Source organism: Centruroides sculpturatus, unplaced genomic scaffold (genome assembly GCF_000671375.1).
Source record: "Centruroides sculpturatus isolate CEXI.00-Female unplaced genomic scaffold, Cexi_2.0 scaffold1449, whole genome shotgun sequence".
In the NCBI taxonomy this organism is placed as follows: Eukaryota; Metazoa; Arthropoda; class Arachnida; order Scorpiones; family Buthidae; genus Centruroides; species Centruroides sculpturatus.
Window position 1 is genome coordinate 141,309 of NW_019385588.1, and position 11,151 is coordinate 152,459.

Here is an 11,151-nt window from a genome sequence, read left to right on the forward strand (position 1 = left end):
AAAATATAAAAAAAGTGTATATATATATAAGTATTAAAAACATCTAGATTATAATTCGCAATAACATTTCTTGTCGTGAGTTTTAATTAGAAACATGTGATGCCCTGGAGCAGTGTATCTATAGGCTGTTATATAATAAGGCTCGTTCGTTTTGTCATAAAGTGTATACTTTTACCTCAATTTGACGTCATTTTTTTAATCTTGTTCATGGTAAATCTGAAGAAATGACGTCAAAATTGATGTTAAAGTGTATACTTTTTGGACGAAGCGAAGAGTTAGACTGTACTGTATGTATGTACATTTGTACATGTTTTAACAGCGCATAGCATTTTATGTGCTGATTATGAATAAAACAATAAATTTTTTTACGTTTTAAACCGCATAACATTTAAATTTTTAAATTGTTTGCTACCTATTAAGCGACTTTATGGTGTTCTTTCTCACTTAGTTCTCGAGGCATATGAGGGTTTTCCAGCAATGCTTGCTTGTCTAGCGAGAGGAAAGTATGATATTATCCTTCGAGTAGAACCGGTTATCGTATTGCTCGGTTGAGGAGGATGTAAAGAGCACCATCTTTCCAAATACAGCACTATTTATGGAAATCATGGTTGTACTATTTTCATGTACATTGCACCATTGGAAATGCTGATTTCAATAAATTCTAGAAAAATGTTGGCATTTAATGCAATAAAACTTGTTAATCTATTAGAAGATATGGATCTGATTGAAAAACCATTATTCTTTCATTGTTTTAGTAATGGAGGAGCTTTAATGTATGATCTTATGAGAGAAACACTGTTAAAAAGGGATGAAGTTTACAATATTAGAGGTTGTATCTTTGACAGTAGTCCAGCAGAATTTGGATTGTCATATATTTTCAAAATGTTATCAATCATATTTCCAATTGAAACTTTTAGATAATATATTCGATCTGTTTTAATATTTTTATATTTGTATGCGGCCTTTCTTTATAATCGTTTTATAAATTGTTTAGTTGATAGGAAAGACCATTTAAAAGCACTCAGTCCATGGCACAGTTTGATACAAGAGCCAAATATTTCTCCACAGTTGTTCCTCTTTTCTAAAGAAGACAATGTATGTGATTACAGAAGTATACAGAAATTTATAGAGTTTCGAAAGAGTAAAGAAGTCAAAGTAGATTTTTATATGTGGAATCATACTTCTCATGTTTCACATTTTAATTTGTATCCAGATCAATATGAAAGAGTAATATTAGATTTTATTGCAAGAAATCTTAAATGAATAATTTTTTTATTAATTTTTCTTGCATTAAATTATTTATTAATGCTTGTATTCAGTATGAGGCAATATGAACTTAGATGAATGTTAATGAAAATTTTTATAGTGAGTTTCACCAAGTTATCTCAAAAACAGTTTTTCTTAAGTAAATAAAAAGAGCCCATCTTAATATTAAAGAACTGTTTTAGTTTTAGCATCAATAATAAGTAAATTGATTATGAATATTTTATTTAAACAATAGTACATATTTATATGGAATGAAATTTTAGTTTCATATGAAGTTTTCAATTTTTGCCTCTAGAAGATGAGCACTCTAAACAATTAAGGGTGGCTTATTTATAGTGTAGTAATATTCATTATTACAAATTGTGCAATTATTTTCTTTAAAATCTTCTGTATTTATAATCAAAAGTGAAGTTGTTTTAAAAAATTTAATAAGAAATCAAAAATTTTATATTTATTTTAGTTAAAATCTGAACCAGATTTACATTTTTATGGGAACAATTGTCATTTTCTGTAATGTGATTTAGTTGTTTGATTTTAAAGCTAGATTACACAATTAAAATAATTCAATGTAATATTTATCATATATTTCTGTAGTTACATTGTCTGATTCAGACAATTTAATTTATTTTTCATCAAAATACTAATCTGTGATATAAATTATTGCACTCTGAACTGTGATATTTATTTAAAATATTTATCGACCATTTTAAGATTATATTGTATCGTCTAATTGCACAATGTGATATGCAATAAAATTTTCTGCTTTTTTGTAAATTTTATCGGCATGGAAAGCGGCGGCATTATAAAGAGCAAATGGACATGCGCAATCGAATTTTGGAAGATTGTGGAATGTGCGTTGTTGGAATTACCGTTGGGAAAGTTCAAATTTTAAAAAAATTTTTACATCAATCCTGAAGACGGTCTATGAATTAGACCGAAAACGTTAGATAACTATCCAAAGTAGACTGCATTTTAAAGGTATGGTGGAGTGTATTAATTAGTCATTTATTGAAAAAAGGCAAAAATGCTTGAAAAATTACACCTACTTGATAACTTTAAAGCAGAGAAATCCCTATATTGATTTTTATTAGTTACTTAGATCATAAATATTATAAATGCAATAATAATGAATACATATCCACACCTCAAAGTGGCTAGCAAATTGTCTTTGTAATTCAACATTCGAACTCTCACTGCCTAAACCAACTTTCATCCATCCTTCTCTTCAATACAACAGTTTCATTTTTTTTTTTTTGTCATTTCCACCCATGTCATTTTCCATGAATTAACAATTACTCAACATTTATGTTTTGTTGCAATTTTTATATACTATTTAAAGTGTCCTGTTCATTTTGTTTGCTATTTAGAATTCAATTAAAATGAGATTTTTATAGCTGAAAAGATAAATAATATAAGAAATACATCTCTGTAACGTGAACTGTGTGTGATTAGACCTGCTGAAGAGGCTTTCCATAGGCGAAATGCATTTAGGAGGTTTATTAATGTAAATAAAAGTTTTCTTTGCAAGTTGATCTCCTTTTTACCTTTTTTAACTTTAATCTTTTTTATTCANGAGAAATTATGAATTTATGTGTACCCTTATTAAAATTAGGCCTATATAAATAATCTTCATATAAGTCGATATAAATAACGTATTTCACTATATGACAATTCTGATGAGAGTGCGAAGAATTTAAAATTTTTTTTGATTTTGAACCATATGTTGCAATATAATTTATTAAAAAAACACAAAAAATTAGTAAAATAGATTGAAAAAAATTCTTGAAACTATTTATAGATAACGTTATAAAAAATATTATCCATAAAGATATTAAATTTTCTAACTTTTTTACGTGATTTTAGGCCAAAATCATAATATTTTCGCGATGCGTGCCTAACTTTTCTATCTGAAATTAGTACTAAATATTTATAAAGTCATTGAAAAACCTACCAAATAGATCCAATTTTTATCTGTTCTTCTACCCATTCTCGGAATTGTCTTAGTTTTTGTAAAAAATTGCCCATCGGTCGAACTTAGTATCAATGAAATAATCCACCACACGAAATAGATATGGCGTAACACTTTAAATCAGAAATTTTGTGGTAAATATTTTTAAAAAGCAAAAAATATATATATATAATGATATGGTGATAAGAACTTACTTTTCAAATGTAGTTTTCTTATCCGACAAGTGGTTATAACGATCGAATTGATCAGACAAGTGAAGAGTGAGAAGTGTCAAAAGTGGATATTCTCACACCTTTACTGGAAAACACGATTGGAATACGAGTATCTTTAAGATGAAGAATTTATGAAAAGATATTTTTCAATCCTCCAACATCATAAAACATCCGACAGAAATGGGTTTCGACCAATCACAACACGTTTTCCTTAACTAACGAGAAAATCCGTCCAGTCGTACTCCTTCTGCGAATTGACGAAACAGAAAGGTTGATAATTATTTTCGAAAGGCAAGCTATCAGAAGAGAATACGCTTCTGGGACTTGTTCCAATAATTAATTTAAGAGACCTTACTTAGTAGTCCAACTTACAGACGTGATGCCACCTTCTCTTGTCTCTGAGGGCATCTGTCACGTGTACAGATGTGTGAAGAGAATAGAAGACGTAAAGAGTGCAACATAATGATACGTTAGCACTTCCACTTTCAAAAGATTTACCTTTAATAGAAAATGACAGTATTTCTAGAATACATTCAATTTAAAAGATAGCTATTGCTATAATAATGAATGCTTCCTATTGTTAATTTCCTTTTAATGTTATCGATGTCGTAGATTTAAATGTATCATTCTACATCTCGTTTAAATAACTTAAAAGAATATTTTGGAATATTTTATTTAAAGTGTTTAACTGTACATATATACTGAATAATATATGACAGAAATTAATGTTCGCCGTTCTCTCTAGAGGCAAAAAAATAAATTTATTCAGTGACATGTCTACTAGAATTAGAAATAACTTCTTAATCAGATTACACGTGTTACAATTGTTCGATTTATGTAACATAAAAGATTATTTATACGATTTTTGATAATTAAATTTAACGTGTTTACTGTTTTATATATTCATTTTATTTTTGGAAGTATTTCGTTAATAATCTCGGCTATACTTCATAGAATTGAACAATAACCATATCTAATTTATGTAATTTAGTGTAAACTTTTATTTAATTTTTATTTTAAAAATTAATTTTGCACTTTTACAACGTTTAGGTAAACTTTTATTAATTTATTATCTTGTTTTTTTCTGTATAATGATATTCTGTATTCTCCAGCATCTTCCAAATTCTGAAGATGCTGTTAAAAGTATAGAAAAAATATATAATTTTTAATGTTTTCTTTGGAAAAATAATATATATTTTTAATAAATTAATTGATTCTAATTAAAATAATATATATTTAATAATAATTTATACTTTTTAATAAAACTAACAGCCTTTTCAATTATTAAAGATGCTTTAAATATATAATTGCCAATTTATTTTGATTTTTATGTTGAAAATAAGAAGAAATGTTCATTTTTTAATGAAAGAATCGATTTATTCTGCTTTAGGACATTAAAAATAAACTATTTTTGAAACGTTTTCGAATTTCGTATTGATATTTTATTACTAAAAACGCTAATTTAAAAATTCACTTATATTCACGTAAATTATTATATTTATTAATTAATAAAAAAAAACTTGAAAATTAATTAAATATTCTTTTAATCATTGTTATCCTCGGAGCATCTGAAAAATTTTATGATGATGCGAAAAATAATAAGTTTTAACAATATGTTCTTGTTTTTGTTAATCATCAACACGTCGTTACAGCAAATATTTTTAGTTAATAAAAAAAAATGAAAGGCTCGTAAAACTCAATCATTTTACTAGGGGAAAAAAAAAGAAAATGTCATAAAACGAGTTTGTTTTATAATTTCTTAGTTCATTATTTGTGCTTAAAATTTCTTATAGCTTTTAGTGATAAATGATTTCCTCTTTGCAAAATTTAATCTTGGATAATTTACAAAATAGTGTTTTATTAAAGATATTTTAAAATAATTTTTTCGTGGTAAATTATCCGATGTTTTAAAATTTAAGAATATAATTTATATGTTTAAATTTTAAAATATATTTTTATCCTCCGCGCCTTCTCCGCATCCTCTTTCTCTTCCTCCTTTTCTTCTTTTTTCTAGATATAATTTCAGTTTGTTTAAGAATTGAAAATAAATAGTTTCTTATGTTTTAATACGATTGTTAATATGTGTAATTAACGAAGAAATGAAAGATATTTTTTAATCATGCAACAATTTTATTGAAATACATCAATACATATATTCAAAAATGCTATGTATCGCTGCAATTATATTACTTGGATTTCCATCTGGAAAAATATAAAAATTTTATACTTAAATTCTAATTCATAATTTTATATATGAATAATACAAAAGAAATTTATGTTAAGATAGCAACTATAAGAGGGTTGCAATTTATCAATTCTTAAGTTATAGATTGTTTAAGGTATTTCTCAACAATTTAAAAATATAATGTTATAAAATTTCTTTTATTTTAATATTACTCAATATATTATACTTAATTTTTTTCATTTTAAATAATTTTATAATGGATATATACAAGTGCATCTGTTATATAATAAGAAATGTCAGTTTATATATTAAATAATTTAAATATAATTATAAGAATAAAAATTATTAATATAAAAATAATACCTTTTTATTCTACTTTGTCATAGAATCTGCACATGATGTAAACCATTGACTGCAAGTTTGTAATGCTGCTTCACAAACGGCATAACGTATTCTAGGGTTAGTTTCATTGTCAAGATCTAGAAAGTAAATGGAAAAAATATTTTTTAAAATTAAATTTCAAACATATTTCAATTATTATTATAAGTCACTAACCAAAAGGGGATCTCTTTCCGAAGATACTTCCGTTTAGAAGCGGTTTAGCCTCGATGATATCAGGCAAAACGATGAAGAAAGTGAAGAGCAGGATTGCGCATGCAAATTTGTAATTCATGATTTCCTATGAAGAGAGAGAGAGAGAAAAAAAATGATGTCATATTAATACTGAGTTGAATAAAATGTGATGAAAGACGAGAATGCATTGACAATAAGAGATGAGGATACAAACTACTTACTTGTGATCTATCTGCAGCTTTGTGAGGAAGCAAGAAAGAACATCTTTATATACTACTAGAATATGGTTCATTTAAATCCCTAGTGACTAAACTTAATAATAAATATAACCACTTTTGTCTTGATTTGTGGTAGAAGATATAGACTTTTTATTGGGTTAGTTTAATTGATTGTCGGACTTGCAATTGTTTCTTTCGTAATTTTGTTAGGATCCCTTAGAGGGAACGTCGTCTATTTGCCTATCCAACAGTCTTAATAGAACAGAATATTATTTATTTATTTTCAATTAGAGTTGGTCCTCAGAAAATCTTTAATTAATTTTCTAAAACACAGAAGTTCTTTAAGTCAGATTACATTAAAGTAGAACTCAATGAAATTATAAAGTTCTATCTCTTGTCATTATTTTAATTTATGTTTTAAGGCATTATTATTTTTATATTTATTTATTCATTTAAACTTATCACATCTCTGATGATGGAATTCTCTCATGTAGTCGGCATACTCCTGCAAGAAAAGAAGAGAATTATTATTATTTTTATATTTATTTTCACTTCTATCTTATAAATCTCACAAATGGTGAAGAAGTTGCATGTCTGAGTTATATCAATGTTGCTTACATTGTCATCAAAGATGGCAGCGAGCATACAGCAGCGAGTTAAATTGAAGCATGGGCAGCTGCTTGTAAAGATGATCAGAAGGCTAAGAGACTGGCAAAATCTGATCTCAACATCACTTTCAACACTTGGCTTACAAATGTGGCTAATTCTCAAACAGTGGGCTGCAAAGATGGCACATTTTTCTGTCTTTGTAGCCCTCTGAGAATCATTGCCCAAATAATGTTTATTTTGTTTTATTGGTAGTTTATCTATTGTGTTCAATTATTTTGCTAAAATATGCTACATTACAAGCATAATGTATAAATCATATTCATATTCCATGAATTAAAAGAAATTTAACTGCAAACAAGATGCATGAATTACAAATTATATTGAGCTGCATTGAAAGGAAGTATACTGGACATATCAATGCAATGTGCTCATTGCTAGATTAAATATACTCCCAACTAGAAAATTTAACCAATTCAAAATACAGTCAAATCCCATTTACATATTTTTCAAGGAAACTGAGAAAAACCATACAAGTGAAACTACTTTTGAATTGCTTTCAGAGCAAATACAGTTATCACAAAAATATGGTGCAGTACAAATTAATTAACAATGTACCTAAATTTGTATGTCTAATTCTTAACAGAGAAGTTTCGATTTACTATATATATAACACATTTGAACAACATATAAAAGGTTACGCAAAACAGTGTGAAATTAAGTTGTGTATTGTATTTTTAAAAAATTGACTAAATTTTGTTTGTTTTTTCCAATGGTTTTGTCATGCACTGGCACAGTGCGTAACAAAACAGTTATCAGTTGTCTCCTTCTGCCAAAACTTCAGTCACATGGAAGAATAAAAAGTAAGTCATTCTGAAGAATAGCTCATATTGATAGCAAATAGCAAAAACGAATGAGAAAGTAATTTTTATTCACCTAGCAAAATTGGTTTACACTACAAAATGCAGAAGGTGAAAATTTTCAATTTGTTGGACTGTTGTAGCAATTTGCTAAACTGAAAAATTTGTTGAAAACAGCATCCCGTGTTATGTATAAGTGAAAAAAGTGCTGTATAATACCAAAATTATGATATATAAATGTGAAGTTGTATAAATTAAAAAAGTATAATTAAAGTGTTTTATAATGAAATACTGTGCAGAAAATATTTAACTCAACTAGCAGAACTCCAATTATCCAAAATAATTTGTTCTGCAGATGTTTCGGATAAGTAGATTAACACACAAAGAATGAAATTACAGGGTAGCAGTACAGTATGTATTTACCAATGTGCAAGTAGCATCTTACTGATCATTTGGATATATCACAGCAAATAGAGAATTGCAATGTGATGTCAGTGGGAGAGAGAAAGAAAGGCAAGTGGTGGTATNTATAAATATATATAACGGATAAGAAATTAAAATTGCATGTTTGAGTATAAATAAATGAAGCACAAGACATAGTTAATGGTTTGCTTGCAAACGCATTTATTTTAAAGCACCTAAAGTTTATCATTCTACAACAGAAAGCTGAAAAACACACGATTAATTTTTTTTTCTTTCATATATTTGTATAGTTTTATATCACCTGAATTATTTTTTGTTTGTTTGTTTACATGTCGAATTAGTTGTTGATCAAACTTCAATAACATTTTTATCAGTTGCCCTTGAAAATAAAAATCCATCAAAATAGAACTCCTTAAAGAGTCTATCAATCCCTGTACAATTAGAACTACAATAATATTCTTATCTCAATAAAAGAACATTACATTCTTTCAGGCGATAAGATCACACCATTTTATTTTTGTTTTTGTCTTAATTTCGCCTGAAAACACAGAAAACTATTCAATTAGATTGAGCTACATGTAAGGGTATATATATTAATATATATATTGTATAATATATATATATACTGTTACAGCTACTTTATAAAGTTAGAGCTCCTTAGTCGAACTCGGAATTTCTTTATTTTTATTTTATTTTCAAACTATACTGACCGGGTTATTTTGTAGTTGGCTTCAACACCTTTGTTTCAATTAGGCCGACAAAAAATTGGACGGATTTATATACGCGCGATTCGCATTTTTCTCATTACTATATAATAATGCTCATCAAGATTAAGGCAGGACTGGTTCTGCACAATACATGCTTTTTTTTATATCGAAGATATACAATTAGAACGTACTGCAAAGTGATTTGTTACATAAAATTTTTTAAGCAGTCGTCACAACATATATTGGACCACGTCTAGGATAAAGGATTCACTAAATAGGGAATAAAGGTGTGATTAATAAGGATTTTTGGTGATTATGTTAACAAGTGCGCCATGAGCGTTGATATCCGGTTATATGATATATAAGTATATCATATCAATGGCCGCACCAACGCCCTTTTGCATATTCATCTATGGTGATGGACGTATTACAATACAGATGTATAGGATCGTAACCTATATATGACCCATTGAAAACTCGTCGAGAAATTTTTAAAAACCTAATAATAACAATTTTATATTGCCAAATTTAAAGAACGAAATGAGTAAAATTTAATGGATAATGAATAGAAACTTTTACATTTTTATATATTTAATAACGACGAGTTTTAATGAATAACTCTTAAAAATAAATTAGCATTATATATTTTTCTATCTAGATACTTGTTGCTATAAGATCGCATATACTGTACATCGAGTAATGTTTTGAGTCTGGAAAATTCTTGTTTTTTTTCACAAAAAACAATAAGATTTTGTATTATTTTATTGCAGAACTATTGCTTCGAATGGTAACGTAAATTGTTTGATTTAATACATAATCTAGGCAGCGATTTATAAAAATTGTTATTTTCTAAACTGTATTTTTCTTATCGCATTTTTTATTAAAATCTTATATAAGTTATATATATATATATATCACAACATATTTTAAAAATAAAAAAACGAGTAATAATACGTATTTTTATAACCGAAAACTTATTTTAAAAAAAGAACGTATGGTCATTTTCCAGAAACTCAATACATTTTCTTCTGAACAGATATAGTAAATCGATTTCCTAAAAACATCGACTGTTAAATTACTTCTTCCTCTTTTCTCTCCTACTGAAGATCAAAAATTCTAACATGATCATTGACTTATAAATAAATGCAGATCTATGAGCTAGGACTACGTTTCTCGACTAAACTATGCACAACAAAGATTCTCCTTCTATAAAATATGAACAAACACACAAGAAACAACGAAAAAATCTATACTAAAAATATATAAATAATGATAGAAATGGCTGGAATGTCTACGAGTAGAATAAGATTTAAAAATTAAAAAAAAAAATTTAGAATTTAACGAAAAAATGATCAAGTAACATTGCTAGCTGCCAGCATTAATTATTAATCGACAATTCTAAGGATTCAAAATCCAAACTTTAGAAAAACACTAACTGGACAGAAATAAAGAAACGAATGACATGGTATATATATATATATATATATATTTATATATATTTATATATGACTTGCAAAAAGCAAGACTTTATTTTTATACCTTCGTTTAAAAAACCATGACAACCATTTCTATATTCGGCGGAATATCATCCACCAAATAGGATATCACAATATATTTGCCAAGAAACATGCGAAAAATGATCACAACTATGTATTAATTCTTCTAAAAAATTGATCTCCAGATATACATCTACCTTCAACAATTATGACAATTATCCTCACAAGGTGGAATGGATAGGATCATACATACAACTGTACACAGAGAAATTATGAAGGTGCTGTACATATAGAACTGAGAAATGATGGTACAAAATATATATATATACATATATATGTACCATTCGGGTCCCCCAAGATTGTACGATGGTCCACTTTAGATAATTTTTTTTATTAGATATTTGATATGTTCATAGGAAACGAACAATGAGTTTCTGATATGTAGTTACTCTGTGCCCACAAATATTACATTTTTTTTTCTTCATTTTTAAACGTTTTNAGAGAGTCGATCCACACGACAGGTGACTTGATAAACGATCTTCTAGATCTGTTTACCGAGAAGTTCCAAAAAACGATCGATAGAAAGTATATAAAAAATTTATATATATATATATATTTATTTATATAGTATATATA

General features: G+C 27.2%; 1 long non-coding RNA gene and 1 pseudogene across 1 annotated transcript; one reads left to right on the top strand and one right to left on the bottom strand.

Moving 5' to 3' along the window:
* The first annotated feature begins 477 nt into the window (after positions 1-477).
* On the top strand, positions 478-1,944 carry LOC111640379 (annotated as a pseudogene).
* A 3,621-nt stretch (positions 1,945-5,565) lies between these two features.
* Positions 5,566-6,470, bottom strand: LOC111640374. The gene is made up of 4 exons (XR_002759262.1): positions 6,427-6,470; positions 6,188-6,311; positions 5,996-6,111; positions 5,566-5,649 (listed from the first exon to the last, which is right to left on the bottom strand). It is a non-coding gene; the product is annotated as an uncharacterized LOC111640374 (long non-coding RNA).
* Positions 6,471-11,151: the final 4,681 nt, after the last annotated feature.